Source organism: Enhydra lutris, unplaced genomic scaffold (genome assembly GCF_002288905.1).
Source record: "Enhydra lutris kenyoni isolate GAN:26980312 unplaced genomic scaffold, ASM228890v2 scaffoldscaffold53, whole genome shotgun sequence".
In the NCBI taxonomy this organism is placed as follows: domain Eukaryota; kingdom Metazoa; phylum Chordata; class Mammalia; order Carnivora; family Mustelidae; genus Enhydra; species Enhydra lutris.
Window position 1 is genome coordinate 6,256,987 of NW_019154137.1, and position 15,595 is coordinate 6,272,581.

The 15,595-nt window shown below is 39.0% G+C and overlaps 1 protein-coding gene across 2 annotated transcripts in view; it reads right to left on the reverse strand.

Annotated features, from left to right (window-relative positions):
• Positions 1 to 15,595, reverse strand: part of LOC111157205 (THO complex 2) — a 113,308-nt gene that overhangs the window by 97,387 nt on the left and 326 nt on the right. The window lies entirely within an intron of this gene.

Below are 15,595 nucleotides of genomic sequence, written 5' to 3' on the forward strand. Positions count from 1 at the left end.
AAAAAAAAAAAAAAAAAAAAAAAAAAAAAAGAAGTGGCCTTGAGTTTCTCTCTCTCTCCCTCTGCCCCTCCCCCCAGTTCTCTCTCTCTCTCTCATGCTCTCTCAAATAAATCATCAAAAAAATGATTTTATAAATTTTATAAAAATGTATCTTTAGGAGCGCCTGGGTGGCTCAGTGGGTTGAGTCTCTGCCTTCAGCTCAGGTCATGATCTCAGGGTCCTGGGATAGAGTCCTGCATCAGGCTCTCTCCTCAGCAGGGAGTGTGCTTCCCCCTCTCTCTCTGCCTGCCTCTCTACCTACTTGTGATCTCTGTCTGTCAAATAAATATATAAAATCTTTTAAAAAATGTATCTTTAAAAGATAGTACTAAAAAATTCACAGATAAAATGAGAATGGGAAAATGGATGGGGTTATAGGTGAAACAAGATTGGCCAGCAGTTGAGAACTACCAAAGCTGATTGATGATTTCATTAGTATCCTATATTCTCATGAGACTTTTTTTCCAATTATAAAGTTTAAAAACAAAAAATCTGAAAATTTTTAAAAAAAGTGTATTTTAAATATCTTTTCATTAGATTTAAACATTGTAAAGAAATAGATATACACAACACAGTGAAAAGAGATATGCTTAATTGGAATTCCAGAAAGAGAGAACAGGACAAAAACAACTTTTAAAGAAATAATAGCCAAGAATTCAGTTTTCTACAACTGAAGTGAAGTCCACAACTGGAACATCATAATAAAGCTAGAGAAACCCAAAGACAAATCAGTAAAGCACCTGAGGGAAAAAAAAAGACAGTTCTTCAGGACTTCTCAACAACACCACAGAATGCAAGATATAGATGAAAGATACATCCAAAGCGCTAAAACATACTATCTGCCCATCTAAAACTCTATACCCAAAAAACAAAGTTCCAAGTTCCAGAAAAAGACAAAATAAGCACTGAAGTTCAAACAAATAACTGATTTATACACTAAAATAAACACTTAAGGACATTTTTTAGGCAGAATAAAAATTATTCCAGAGAGAACTTTAGCATTAAAGCAAGAAATGAGGAAAATGTGGCAAGTATATGAATGATTCTAAATGAATATTAACTGTTAATAATAACAGTGGCTTGTATTTAAACATGTGCAGTATTAAATATATAAATGGAAAAATATTATTGAAATACATCAAGACTTATGTGGGTTTATCCCAAACACACGAAGTTCATTCAAGTTAATTCACATTAAACTGGCTTTTAAAAATCACACGAGTTCAACAGATACATAAAAGACATTTGACAAAATTCAACAACCATTCACTATTTTTTTAAAAAGACTTAAAAATAGGAATAGAAAGGAACCATTATAATTTCATAAAGTAGCAGTTCTTTTTAAGATTTTATTTATTTATTTATTTGACAAAGAAAGTCAGAGAACACACCAGGGGGAGCAGGAGAGGGTGAAGGAGAAGCAGGCTCCCCACTGAGCAGGGAGCCCGATACAGGGCTTGATCCCAGGACCCTGGGATCATGACCTGAGCAGAAAGCAGGTAACTTAACTAACTGAGCCATCCAGGCACCCTTAAAGTAGCAGTTCTAATAGTGTGGTTCACATAACCCTGATGCCCAAGACACTTTCTAGAATTCTGCAAGGTCAAAACCATATTAATAATAATACTAACACTTCATTTCCCTTTTTTGCAGTATTAACATTTACACTAAAAGTTCCTTTCTTTTTTTCTTAGAGGGGGAAGGGGCAGAGGGAAGAAAGAATCCTCAGCAGCCTCCACACCCAGCTCGAAGCACCACACAGGACTCAATCTCACAATCCTGAGAGATCACAACCTGAGCCAAAATCAAGAGTCTGACACTTAACCAACTGAGCCACCCAGGTGCCCCTGTACTAACAGTTCAAAAGAAAAGGAAGGAAAGTCTGCAGGCACCTTAACATATCAAGGCACTTGCATCAAACTGCTTCATTGATTCTTTGTGATCAAGAAATCAAAAGAGGGACACCTGCGTGGTTCAGTTGGTTGAGCATCAGACTCTTGATTTCATCTCAGGTCATGATCTCATGGGTCCTGAGATCGAGCCCCATATTGGACTCTCTGGTCAATGGAGAGTCTGCTTGGGATTCTCCCCCTCTGCTTCTCCCCCAACCCACATGTGCATGCTCTCTCTCTCTCTCTTAAATCAATCTTTAAAAAAAAAAAAAAGAAATCAAAGGAAAGAATAAAGCCAGTCCCATGTAAGATGTCACCAAGTTATTTTATTTTTCATGACCAATCACAAAACAAAAGCCAGTTTCACTTAAGAAGGTACTTGAACTTGATGGGAGTGGCATCAGCAAGATGGCAGAACAGGAAGCCCCAGGTTTTCCTTCCTCCCAAAGAAACACCAACTCAACAACAATACACATACCAATTCCCTTCATGAGAAATTCAGAAACCAGTTAAGAGGCTCCTGCACCCTAGGTGAGCACTAAACCAAGTGCATCAAAGCCAGCAGAAAAATTCATGTCACCCTTTCAGCATAGTCCCTCCTCCTGGCACAGCACCACCTGATTGGGGAAAAAAAAAAACTCCCAGCTCCCAAATTCCCCCTGTGGATAGAAAGAGAAGACAGGACTTCACAACCAACATTCTGACTTGGGGTAGGGGCTGCGTGAGGAACTAGTTTCTTTCCTGAACATCTTGGAGAACAGATGGGACCTTGTATACCCTAGGTGCCTGAGGCCTGCTGACAACAAAAAAAAGCTGGGTGGCAAGCTGCAGATTCAGAGAATCCACAGGACAGCAAACAAAAACCAATGCAGCTCAGCAACCTCTCCCTGCGGGGGGGGGGGGGAAGAGTATCCAACATTCTGGCTTTTGGGGGGACTGCCTGAAGGACTGGTTTCTGTTTAGTTTGACCTAGGGCAGTGACAGCACCCAGCCTACTCAAGCTGCCTAGGGGCCACCAAGAACAAAAATGAGCTGAGTGGTATGCTGCTACTTCATAGGATCCAGAGTACAACAGATGAACACCAAAGGATACAAAGAGTACAAGCTTCTGAAAAAAGACAACTGGAAAATTCCTTTAATGTGGAATCTACACACATTAAGTCCAAGACACATCCAGAGAAAAGATTTGAGAAGGCCCCAGAATCTACAGCCAGGCTCACTGGTAAAGGCTTTTCCCTGTACTAAGCTGCAGTTCACAAAGACTGGGATAAAGGAGTGTTTTTTCAAATACAATCACACAAACACAAAATTTAAAAGAATGTAAAGAAACAGGGACAATGGCCCAATAAAAGGAACAAAATGAGTCTCCAAAAACTGACCCTCAAGAATTAGAGATACATGAGTTACCTGACAAAGAATTTAAAATAACCATCATAAAGATGCTCAATGAGCTCAGGAAAATGATGCATGAATAAAATGAGATTTTCAATGAAAGGATAGAAAATATTTAAAAGGAACTGAACAAATTTTGGGAGCTAAAGAATGTAATAAGTGGGGCCCCTGGCTGGTTCAGTTAGTAGACCATGAAACTCTTGATCTCAGAGTCATGAGTTTAAGCCCTATATTGGGCATGGAGCCTACTTAAAGAAAAATAAGACTGTAATAACTGAACTGAAAAATAAAGAGGTTCAACAGCATTTATGGATAATCACATGCAAAAGAATGAAACTGGACACTTACATCATATAAAAACCAACTCAAAATGGATTAAGTGCATAAGTTTAAGATCCAAAACCATGCAATTCCTAGGGAAAAACACAGGGGGAAAACAGAGGGAGAAGCAGACTCCCTGCTGAGCAGGGAGCCCAATGCACGACTTGATCTGGGGACTCCAGGATCATGACCTGAGCCCAAGGCAGTCACTTAACCAACTGAGCCACCCAGGCACACCATGGCAATGATTTCTTGGATATGACAAAAAGAAAAAAAAAAAACAGCCAAGTAGGACATCAAGCTAAAAATTGCATGCACACCAAAGGAAACAATGAGGATGAAAAGGCAGCCTATGGAATTGAACAAAATATTTGCAAACCATATAACTAATAAGGGGAACATCTATAATTCAATAGCAAAAAAACAAGCCAATTAAAAAATGGGAAAAGGGGACACCTAGGTGGCTCAGTCGGTTAAGCAATTTAAAAATGGGCAAAAGACCATAACAGCCATCTCACCAAAAATATATAGATGACAAAATAAGCACATGAAAAGATGCCTTACATTGTATGTCATCAGAGAAATGCAAATTACAACAACGAGATACCACTACATACCTATAAGAACAGCCAAAATCTGGAACACCGCCAATACCGAATGCTATTAAGGATATGGCACAACAGAACTCTCAACATTACAGGTGGAAATGAAAAATGGTACAGCCATATTAGAGCAGTTGGGTGGTTTCTTATAAAACTAAACATACTCTAACCTTATGATACAGCAATCTCACTCCTCGGTATTTACCCAAAAGAAGTGAAAACTTATGTCCACACAAAAACCTATGCACAGATGTTTACAGCAGCTTTATTCGTAATTGCCAAAACCTGGAAGCAACCAAAATGTACTTCAGTAGGTGAATGGATAAACTGGTACATCTACACTATGCAATCATTCAGTACTGAACAGAAATGAGCAATCAAGCCATGAAAAGACATGGGGGAACCTTAAATACATTATTACTAAGTGAAAGAAACCAATCTGAAAAGGCTATATAGTATATATTTCCAACTTAGGACATTTTGGAAAAGGCAAAACTATGGGCAGAGTAAAAAGATGGAGAGAGTATGGACTATGGAGAGAGTAAAAAGATCAGTGGTTGCCAGGGGTTGGGGGTAGCCGGAGAGATGAGCAAACAACAAAGAGGATACTGAGGGCTGGGGAAATACTCTGATACTCTAATAGAGGATACGTATCAGTACACATTTATACAAACCCAAAGAATACACAACATCATGAGTGAAGCCAAAAGTAAACTATGAACTTTGGGTGATTATGATGTGTCAACACAGATTCATCAATTTTAACAAAGGTACCACTCCGGTGGGGAATGTTGAAAATAAAGGAGATAGCTATGTATGCGTGGAGGCAAGGGGTAAATGGGAAATCTCTGTACATTCCTCTCTATTTTTTGGTTAACCTAAAACTGCTGTAAAAAAAATTAATTCTTAAAAAAAAACAAAATAACAAGTGCTGGAGAGTGGAGAAACTTGTGAATTGTGGGTGGAAATGTAAAATGGTACAGCAACTATAGGAAGCCGTATGGAAGTTCCTCAAGAAATTAAGAACAGAACTACAATCCAGCAATCCCACTTCTGGGTATTTATTCACAAGAGTGGAAATCAGGATTTCAAAAAGGTATTTTCGCTCCCATGTTCACTGCAGCATTATTCACAATAGCTTTCAAAAGGTAGGAACAATCTAAACATACATCAACAGATGAATGCATAAAGGCAATGTGGCATATACATACCACTGATTATTATTCAGCTGTAAGAAGGAATTCCTGTCATACGCCACAACACAGATGAGCCTTGAGGACAGTATGCAAAGTGAAGTCAGTCAGTCACAGAAGCATAAATACTGCATGGTTCTGCTTCTATGAAGTTTATCGAAGGGAGTCATATTCATAGAAGCAGAAAGTACAATTTCAATAGTTCCCAGGGACCAGAGGGAAGGAGAAATGGGGAGCTGCGAGTCAATGGGTATAAAACAAGCCGGAAAAGATCCAGAGATGTATTTTACAAGATTGTGCTTATCTTTAACAATAGGGTACTGTTCACTTAAAAATTTGTTAAGGCTGATCTTGTTATATGTTTTTATCTACAATAAAAAAATGTGCTTGATGCAGTAGTTAAAAATATTAACTTAATTAAATCCTGAGCCCTGAGAACATGTCTTTTAAGAACACATATTTTAATAAGACATTAATGGAAGGTACATGTGACAAAATGGAAGGTACACATAAAGCCATTTCTGCCACACACCAAAATATTATAGTTGTCTCCAGGAAAATCACTTAAGCAACTGTTTAAATTGTGAGCTGAACTAGCTGCTTTTTCTTAAAATGCCATTTTTACTTGAAAGAACAACTGACAAACAATGGTTATTCAGACTTAAGTCTTTGGCAGGCGTTTTCTCAAAAATGAACCAACTGAGCCAGTCACTTCAAGGAAAACAACTGAGAGTATTTGTTGCCAATGATAAAATGTGAGGTTTCAAACAAAAATCCAAATACTGAAAAACTTATAGCTGCCACCATGGACTTGACTAGTTTCCAATTCATAAAAACTTCCTGATTACAGGGGCGCCTGGGTGGCTCAGTGGGTTAAAGCCTCTGCCTTCGGCTCAGGTCATGATCCTAGGGCCCTGGGATAGAGCCCTGCATCCCGCTCTCTGCTCAGCAGGGAGCCTGCTTCCCCCCCCTCCCCTGCCTGCCTCTCTGCCTACTTGTGATCTCTGTCTGTCAAATAAATAAATAAAATCTTTAGGGGCGCCTGGGTGGCTCAGTGGATTAAACCACTGCCTTCGGCTCAGGTCATGGTCTCAGTGTCCTGGGATCGAGCCCCGCATCGGGTTCTCTGCTCAGCGGGGAGCCTGCTTCCCACTCTCTTTCTGCCTGCCTCTCTGCCTACTTGTGATCTCTCTGTCAAATAAATAAATAAAATCTTTTTAAAAAAAATCTTTAAAAAAAACTTTCCTGATTAGTTCAGCGATGATACTATAGAATGTGGACTTTTTTTAATACAATGTACTGTTGTCAATATTTGGAAGAGCTGCATCATTCAGTGAACCAGTATTTTCCAACTGACCAATGCATGATGTTGCAAAATAATGGATGGGTAAAAGATTTCAAGTAAAAGACAAATGCATTTTAATTCAACAAAGTACAAAAAGTTCACTGATGTGGTTTCAGATTTGGCCTTGCAATAAGCCATTAAGAAACTACCACTTGGGGTGCCTGGGTGGCTCAGTGGGTTAAGCCTCTGCTTTTGGCTCAGGTCATGATCTCAGGGTCCTGGGATCAAGCCCTGCATGGGGCTCTCTGCTCAGCAGGGAGCCTTCCTCCCCCCCCCGCCCCCGCCTGCCTCTCTGCCTACTTGTGATCTCTGTCAAATAAATAAATAAAATCTTTAAAAAAAAAACTACCACTTAACAAATTTTGACATGATACCAAAGAAGAATAACTACAATTATCTGAAAAGACTATTAAAATTCTCCTCCTTTTGCCAACTACTTATCTGTGTGAGGCTGGATTTTCTTCATATACATCGTCCACAACAATATACTACAAACCCTACTTCATAGCACACATAAAAATCAACTCCATTTAGGTAAGGCTTAGAAATGAAAAGCAAAATAATACACCTCCAGAAGATCACAGTAGAAGTTCACTTGCCTTAGAATGGGGAAAAGACTGCTTTAACACAAAAAAACTACTAATGATAAAGCAAAATATCAATAAATTTGACATTAAAATAAATAACTTCTGTTCATCAAAAATCACCATTTTAAGAGTGGAAATGCAAGCCAAAGAGTAACAAAAGATATCTGCCACATATACAGTATGACCCACAAAGGACACAAATGCAGACTCTATAAAGAACTCCTACAAATCAATGAAAGAAATGCAAACAATCCAGTAGAAAAATGGGAGAAAAAATATAAAGAAGGCTTTCACAAGAAATCAAAAATCCAAATGGCCAGTAACCATAAAAAAAAACACCCATGCGGACATCTGGGTGGCTCAGTCAGTTAAGTGTCTGCCTTCGGCTCAGGTCATGATCCCAGGGTCCTGGGATTCAGTCTCACAGCAGGCTCCTTGCTAGGCAGGGAGCCTGCTTCTCCCTCTGCTTGCACTCCCCATGCTTGTGCTCTCTGACAAATAAATAAAATCTTTGAAGTCTGACGATATTAAATATGAGCGAGGATATGAAACAAGGTGAACTCTCATACACCTGCTGTTGGAAGTATACTTTGAAACGGTTTCATAGTTTATAGGAAGGTTAAAGTTAGTCACAATCCAGAGCCCAGCAATTTTCTACACATCAGTATATATCCCATAAAAGCACATGCTTATGTACACCAAGATACTTGTTTCTATTGGCGCTGTTGGTAATAGCTGAAATTTCTAAACAGCAAAATTGTTTATCAGTAGCATAAGAAATAAAAACAACTGTGGTAGAGTTATGCAACGGAGCATCTTGTAACTATGAAAATCAAAGAATGGCAAATACTTGCAAAAATATCGATGGATCCTAAAGACATAATGTTGAGCAAAAGCAGCCAGATACAAGAGAATACACCCTCTATGATTCCACTTGTAGGAAATTCAAGAACAAACTTAAGCTTATAGGGTAGTAAAACTGTAAATAAAAACAAGGATGAGAAAACCAAAGTTGGAAAAGCAGTCGTCTTGACCTGGATATGAGTTACATGGGTGTGCATATTACACTGATTCTTTAAGCTCTACATTTAAGTTTTACACAGTTTTCTACGTTGTTTTACTGGCACAATTTATAAGAAGAAATATTCTTATTACAGGTTGCACAAGGCTCTAACAAAAAAGAAAACCAGTGAATGCGTGTTTTTTACTTTATGTCTAGCAATCTTCTATAGTCAGTAAAACAAATAATTTTTAGGACTTCTAGAATATCACTCTATATCACACCTAAAGTGAAATACGCCACGTTACAATCACCCACAGAGAGATTATCTACTTTGCAGATTATCTATGCTGTTGCAGCTCGCCACTCTGTCTTTTGATTATTTCAATACTCCATCATCATGATGAGCAGAGTTAAGGCTGTTAAAGCCAATAAAGTAAACTTTTCTTGGTCAACAATTCACATCTAGGTCTCACAAAATTATCTTCAAAGAATAAAAAGGCCTTGCCAATGGAGACTAATTAAATCTGCATAGTTTGAAAATCTCATTTAGTTAGTTTCTTAACCAACGTCTATTAAAAAAACATAAAGAAGAATTTTCAGAGAACACATTATAAACAGTAAAATAAACTGATTTAAGTTTGACCCCAAGTACTTTCAACTACTTTCCTGAAGAACTAGACAAGCCTTCCAATATGTTAAGAACAGTGGTTAATTAAGCTTTTTAATTTCTCAAAATGTTAAACCTACCACAAACTTATCTGAAATATAAAACAAAATCAATCTTCCTTCCAACAAGCAACACAGAAATATCTGCTTCAGACTAGCATCAGAAAATGTAACCCAAAAATATCTACCATCTAGCTCTTTTTTGTTAAAGAGTAAATATTTAAGAAAGCTGATGGGGCGCCTGGGTGACTCAGTGGGTTAAAGCCTCTGCCTTCGGCTCAGGTCATGATCCCAAGCTCCTGGGATCCAGCCTGCTTCCCACACCCCACCCCACACACACCCCCCACCCCACACACACCCCCCACACCCGCCGCCTGCCTCTCTGCCTGCTTGTGATCTCTGTCTGTCAAATAAATAAAGAAAATCTTTAAAAAAAAAAAAAAAAAGAAAGAAAGAAAGTTGGGATGCCGGGGTGGCTCTATCAGTTAGGTGCTTGCCTTTGGCTCAGGTCGTGATCCTGAGGTCCTGGGATCCAACCCCATGTTGGGCTCAGGAACCCTGCTTCTCCCTCTCCCTCTGCAGCTTCCCCTGCTTGGGCTCTCTCATTCTCTCTCTCACTCACATAAATAAGTAAAATCTTTAAAAAAAAACAAAAAGGTATATCAAGATCACTTCCATATCTGTTATAAAGTATTAAAACAATTCCTTGTGGTTCTCACTGTCCCAAAAGGTTCAATTACCTTTAGAAAGTAGTAGTAGGAAACAATGGTTTTTGACAGAAGAATGGAATGGAATCAAGTAACTCATCTTTCCCTTTGTATCCAGGCTACTAAAAAGCAAAGTCAATTATTCCTTCTTAAGGTGAACATATTTGCTTATTCACATTTTCAACAGCTTCATTTTCAATTTGTTTTAATAAGCTTAAAGCATGTCTTTCACAATAAACTTTCCAGTGGAGAGGAGGGAATGTCAGTGTTCCCACCTCATCCCACCTAATCTAATGGTATAGCCATTGTTAAATAATTTTAAGAAATAATTGAAACATAATTCCATTTTGTCAGTCACAAGGCCACAAACATACTCATTGGAATGTAGATGATAACGTCATCATGAACTATTCATTAGCATCTCAAAGATTTGCTCAAATTTTGTAAGAAATCATGGATGGTTTATTACAATAAGGCAATTCACCTGCATAAGATACTTTTGTTTCCCTAGTACAAAACAGTTCTTCCCTAGTTATAGGAGGAAACTAAACCAATTGCTAAGACTGTTTCTCCAATCAGTAGATTTGTCCATGCTCTTTTCCCTAAGTAATTCACTAACAGAAGATCAATCATAAGGTATCCTTTAAAAAAAACAATTCTGGGGCACCTGGGTGGCTCAGCTGCTTAAGCGACTGCCTAAGCAACTGCTCAAGTCATGATCCTGGAGTCCCGCATTGGGCTCCCTGCTTGGCAGGGATTCTACTTCTCCCTTTGACCCTCTCTCTGACCCTCCCTCTTCTCATGCTCTCTCTCTCTCTCTCTCTCAAATAAAAATTAAAAAAATAAAATAAAGCAATTCTGGGTGGCTCAGTCGGTTAATCGTCTGCCTCTCAGGTCATGATCCCAGGGTCCTGAAATTGAGCTCCATAAGCACTGAGTCTCATGGGGCCCCCTCCCCCCCCCACCCCACCTCTGCTCAGCAAGGAGCCTGCTTCTCCCTCTCCTGCTCCCGCTCCCCCCTGCTTGTGCTGTCAAATAAGTAAATAAAATCTTTTTTAAAAAACACACACAAATTCTGTTTCTGAATGCTGCTTGTCTTACCACACCAGTTAAACAGTTTTAGTACTCTATCCTGAATTACAAAGGAAGAAAAAAACAAACCTACCACCAGCAGCTGCCCATTTTAATATGGCTTAAAAAATAATCAAATATTCTGCCTCAATCTAAATGATTATTTAATTCCTCTCATAACTTCCAAATAATTGAGTTTGCCGGTTTTTCCACTTTTAAAACAATTTGGTGCTATTATGGAGATGCTGTCTCAGGTCCCTGAGAACAAAGACATAATCTACATTCCGTCAAAGATCTGTGAACCTTAAACTGAAATGTCTTAAATTCTTCCAAGGACTCAAGTATTTTGTGAATAGTTCTTGAGTATTTAGGTTTCCACCTTACTTGAACCCATTTTCCAGTAAAAAAGGAAACAGCACAAGCCTGAGCTACTTGATTATGGGCAACATCTCAAAGTTGGCTTCACATATGAAACACTAATGTCAATCTGTGCTTCAATAATTCTTAAAAGCAGAACAACAAAAAAGGTTAAATTTGGTGACGCAAAGTACTACCTCTACTATCATTATCAGAACAGAAATATAACACAAAAATGAAATATTGGGCATGCAGTTTTATCTTGAAACATGTATTTATAAAAAAGAAAATATTCACTTAAGAGGAGGAAAGGGAACAGGAAATGTTTAAAAAAAGAACAAAGGTTCCTGCACATGAGTACATTAATAGCGCTCTCTCTACCTTAATATTTAACCACTGGAGTATAATTTAATTTTTCTAACAAAGAAAGCAATAGCCTAGAAAATCTCCTGATATTGCTACAACATTTTTTTGAAAAATGCATTTCTCTTACCAGGAAAAAGGACCAAGACTTACTCTTAATTTGTGAATACAGGTCAAAATGAGAAAATAAATGCCAACGAAAACTAAAATATGAAGAAAAGGCTTCAGATAAAACTTCAGCTGAATTCAGAGCATCTTATGAAGAAAAAAAAAAAAAGACTCAACTACCAAGACAACTCTCTTTGAATGATTATTTGCCATAAACTCCCTCCTCCTACCTCCCTCTAAAAAATTCAGGTCAGACAGCATTTAATGAATGTCCAAGTGCACTTAGGTAAGTTCTGGAAGACTTAAAATCATTTAGTAGCAGCAGAAGAAAAAGAATGGCAATCAAAACATCTGGCAATTAAATTTTAAAAAGCTTATAACTACCAATAACTTATAAGGTGAGATCTAACAGAAACTTCTAATTGATATGTAAATTTTTAAATTAAGTTCTTCGAACAAACAGGTAATATTCAACAAATATAAATATTTCAAAATTAGACCAAGTATGGACATGAGGCTAACATCTTCAGATTAAAGCCTTGGAACATAAATCTTCCATTAAGGATGCTTGTGACACACAGAAATGCTGAGTTCACTGTGTTAATGTTTTCTACTAAAAACAAAATTCACACTGGATCTACCTGTAACATGAAAGTTTACTAGCATAATCATGGCAAGTCCTATGCTAATATGAAGTTGTCAAGAAACTAAAACTCCAATTCCAAAATTAAAGTAATTAAATCCTTATCTTTCATATGTGGTAGAATTCTTAAGTTTGCATTTAGATATGAAACTTGTAAGAACAGATCTAAATGTTACTAAGAAAGATGCTTAATAATTATGTTTTGGTAGTCCTCCTTTGTCCTTTTGGTATCTGTGGGGAAAGATCACTTTAAAAGTTCTATAATTTATCATTAAAAACATAATCAGTATCTCTGGAAATAGGTTAGCTAGTTATGTGACTGACCATTTAGACAAGGAAAATACAGTTTTTTCTTGTCCCCATAATTACCAAACAAAGCTTATTCTTCAAAGCCAAGACTTTCCATCTTAATACAGTTGCTTTTCATGAGGCACAATTAAGACACTGCCCTCTCTGTAAGTTACTAAATGCCCCATATATCTCATGTGTTGCTTTAACACTATATGGCTGAGGTTGACTACAACTCCCAAAATACACTGGTAAGAAGTGATAGACAAGAAATGAACTAAAAACCTCATGAAATACATCATGCATTTTTCTTAAAAAGGTAATTTTCAGTCAAGTGAAATCTCATCTGCTAATTTATCTCATTAAAAACTGAAAATCCACCCGAGATATTATTTTAAATATTGGTCATATTCTAAAAGCTAAATCTATAAATGGATTCACTAATAATTTGTTGGCATGTTAGCTTTGTTTTTAACATTTCTAGTTGCTGATTTATATTTAAGAGGCTCTGTTCTCAAACAAAGGAAAGGATTTTTCGTAATATATTTACAACACCATCCATTCTAATAAAATCAAAATGCTAGATACAAGAACTCTGAAGTTAGACTATATGCACAAAGTTTTGAAAGAGGGGAAAGAGGTCAGGCAAATGAAGCCTAAGTATTGGATGGTGACGTGTCTGCCTATCTAAAATATTTCATTATGGCATACAACTAATACCTTATGCTCTCTTCACATAACAGAATACGATTATAAAAATGATTACACTGATTTGGATCTATGATATTTCAAATTACATTCCTCAAGCCATGGAGTAACTATATACGAATAAGCCCTAGCAACAGTATTGAAAAAGCTCTTCAGAACAATATGGGTAGCATGGATCATGCAAATATACATAAAGTGAATCCAAAAATCTCATTTTGACAAGGTATTTCAACCTCCTACATCACTATTTTTCTCCAACCACTACTGGTAAGAAGTCAAGCAGAATTTCACCTCCTAGCCTTAATACCCCTCATTCCAAGGTGAAAGTAATAATAGTAAAACTGTCAAAAACAGCTGAGAGGAGGAAGCTGAGCAATCTACAAAGATGACAAGCCCTAAACAACTACCTAGGTAAAGAAAACAATGAACTGATTTATCAGTGTGGGGAGGTTATCCTAACCTAATATAGATGAAAAGGATGGTTTGGTTAGGTAACCTCCCATCCTGCCTTCCCTGCACACAAGGAACTAAACAGCTACTTGTTAAGTAGCATGTACAAGGATCTGGAAAATGTTCCTAACAGTTAAAAATGTTTATCGAACAGACTTCTCACTTAATAAACAAATAAGCACTCACTCTAAGCATATGCTAGAAAAGCTAGGGGGAGAGGAAGAAGGGGCGAGAGGCGTGGGCACGGAGGGGCGTCGGGGGGGTGGGGGACAGGGGCGGGAGGGTTTAACCAAAATAAATATGAAACACAGTCCCCACTCTTCAAGGGTCTCTCAATTCGTTAAGAGTACAAGAGTAAGTAGGAGAAAGAGTCAAAGACCAATTAATTGCTAACCTGAGTGGTACGGGCTTTAAGAGCAAGAGCTGTCCAGAGAAGTTTAAATATCTAAAGATTGGAATAATAATATTACTTTTAATAGCTATCACTTGAGCACTTACTATAAGCCAAGTGCTTTACAGTCATTACTTAGTCTTCACAACAATCCTTTGAGTAGAGTACTTATTAATCCCAATTTACTCAAGGGGAAACGGTCAAAGTGGTTAAGGAACTTACCCAAGGTCACTCAGCTAGTTAAGTGGCTAAGACCGCCGCTTACCCAGGAAATACAATTCTAGAGCTCACACAGTTAAGACTTCGTAAAGCAGTGCGAGTGCGCGGCGAGCGGGGGAGGCGGGGGGAGGAGGAGGAGGCCATACAGGCTGGCAATATTACACGCGCAAGATCGGGCAACGCATTCCCCGGGTTTCGTTCGAAGTAACGAAGTTCCAAAGATTCGTTATCTTTCGCACCAGCAACCGTAAACTGACGGTGGGGGGGGGGGGGGGTAACGACCGCAAAAATGGCTAACGAGAGTTAATCTCATACACTGTTGAACTTTAGCTAATAAAGCGATTCAGAGAAAGAAATTAAAAATAGTTTTTGAATCTAGGGTTTTATTGCTTAAACGATTTCTTTCTTTCCGAGAGAGCGCGAACTGAAATTTTGGGCGAGGAAACCGCGGGTATGGCAAATTACTGTTTTTCTGTATTACCGGGGGAAAAAAACAAGTTTTATGACTAAAGGAAACGCGTTATTCCAGGTACTCGAGAACCTTGGAGAGTTGCCAAAATTAGTTGCAGTCCCAGGACAAAATGGGGTTTAGGAAACATTTAATGACGAAAGTTGAATCAAACCCGAAATGGCTCTGAAGTGAAAAGACTGAGCAAAGAAATGCCGGTAGGTCTTCAGGAAAAGCGGCAATCCAGCTACACTTCTCCCACGGCTAGTGGCGCCGCGCGAGGCCGGGACAATCCAAAAGACCGCTCCCCGGGAGGAAGAGAGGTGCCAAGAGGGGCTCTTCGCGACGCCCCGGGCATCGCCGCGGCGGGCAGAGAAGAGGGGAGGGAGTCGGGACGGTTTGCCCTCCTCCGACTTCGGGCAAAGGAGGCTACGGGCTCCAAACTGCAGAGTCTAACGGGTGCAGCGTGAAGAAATGGGACAGAGAGATGGAAAGTCCGAACCCCCACCCCCGACTGGCGCGGCCCCGTAAAGATAAAGGAGCCAAGTGAGCTCAAGCGAAGAGGGGGACAAAAAGAGACGGAGCGGGAGCGCGGAGACCCGCAGGGGCGAAACGGGAGTTCTGTTAAGAGACTAAAAGAAGACAGCCTACGGAGGGCAACGGGGATTTCAAAGAGGCCAGAGAAGGAAGGAGGTCGGCGACGGTTACCAGCACCTCTCCTCCCCGAGTTCGAAACTCCTAACCAACCCTCCACACCCGCCGCCCGGATGGGGGAGGGGGCACATCTTCCCCCCCCCCCCCC